Source organism: Sapajus apella, unplaced genomic scaffold, assembly GCF_009761245.1.
Source record: "Sapajus apella isolate SASKATOON/1434 unplaced genomic scaffold, GSC_monkey_1.0 scaffold139, whole genome shotgun sequence".
NCBI lineage: Eukaryota > Metazoa > Chordata > Mammalia > Primates > Cebidae > Sapajus > Sapajus apella.
In genome coordinates this window covers 578732-580531 of record NW_022437079.1, presented here as the reverse complement: position 1 = coordinate 580531, position 1800 = coordinate 578732, and positions in this window count along the sequence as shown.

Genomic DNA, 1800 nt, shown 5'->3' with positions numbered 1-1800 from the left:
TCCTTCCAGGAAGTTACACCAGTTAACACATCTGCCAGAAAGTGGTGCATGAGAGTAGCTGCATTCCAGCACCATGTCCAACAGAGCACTAGCAGTCTTTATCCCTTCTCACAAAAAGATCTTTTAGTTGGGTTCCATCCAAAGGGGCAAAAAATATAGTTTTTAAAATTTGCTTTTTTAAAACTAATGACTCTAATCATTTTTTCATCTGCTCATTGGCCATTTGTACTCCTTTTTATAAAATGCTTGGTCACTTACTCTGCCAGTTTTTCTTCAGTGGGGTGTTTGAATTCTTTTAAAACATGAATTTAAGGCAAATATTTTTGCCTAGTTTCTCAAAATCATGAAGAGTTAAAAATATGTAAATTATATTATGAAAATTTTCAAACATATATACAAGTAGAGAACAGTATATCAACCCCCATGTACCCATCAACCCCTTATTTCACAATTATCAACTCATAGCTAATCAATCTTTTTTCTAATCTATCTTCCTTCCTCACTCACTCCTCACATTATTTTAGTTTTCTTTCTAAGACAGGGTCTTGCTCTGTTGCCCAGGCTGGAGTGCAGTGGTATGACCTCTGCTCCCTGCAACCTCTGCTTCCTGGTCTCAAGCAATCCTCCCATCTCAGCCTCCCAAGTAGCCAGGACTACAGGCAAGCGCCACCATGCCTGGCTAACTTTAGTAATTTTGGTAGATTTGGGGTTTTGCCATGTTGCCCAGGCTGGTCTGAAGCTCCTGGGCTCCAGTGATCTGCCTGCCTCAGCCTCCCAAAGTGCTGGGATTACAGGCATGGGCCAGAGAGCCAGGCAGATGATTTTTTTTTTAAGCAAATCCTCAACATTATGTCATCTCATCTGTAAACATTTTAGTATAGAAAATATTTAAAATTTATGTTATCAGTTTTTTTGTTTTCTTAGACAAGGTCTCACTCTGTCACCCAAGCCAGAGAGTGCAATGGTGCAGTCATGGCTTACTGCAGCTTCCTGGGCTCAAGCGATTTCTCTGCCTCAGCCTCCTGAGTAGCTCAGACCATAGGTGTGCACCACCACACCCAGCTACTTTTTAAAATTAATTTTTGTAGAGATGGAATCTCATTATATTTGAACTTCTGGGCTCAAGTGATCCTCCCATCTTGGCCTCCCAGAGTGCTGGGATTACAGGCATGAGCCACCACCTTCAGAACCTATGAATTTTTATCTAAATTGGTTTCACTAAAAATATATCTTTCACTTTTTAATCCGTCAGAACTGATTTTTTCCAAATATTTAGCTAATTGAATATGTTAATGTATCCTCACTGATTGGAAGTATCAACTTCATCATATGCGAAATACTTATACGCTGCTAGGTCATGTCGATTTCTCTCTCTGGTCTCATGCTAGCGTCGCTATATTTTGGAACATGCATTTAATATTTGTTATTAAAAATTTCCAGGAATAACACTATAATCATTCATGTATATTGCGTTAATGTGCAACTATCCAAAATTCTAAAAAAAATCTTAAAATTGATGCCATGATATTGTTCATCATCTTAAAATTAGATTTGCAAACTCAGCATATAAGAGGCTGTTCCTTCCCACTTTCCATTTAAAAAATTACTGGTTAAGTAAAAATTGACTTATCACTTAAACCCAGTCTATTACATCTTTGCATAGTTTTTAAGTGTTCAGAAATGAGCAGAAATTTAATTCCAATCAATTGACAAATGTGTTTTGTGTTCCCATTATGTACTAGGGTCTGATGCTTGGTGCTGACTATGCAGGGGTAAACGGGGTGAGCACCGAGCCTATCA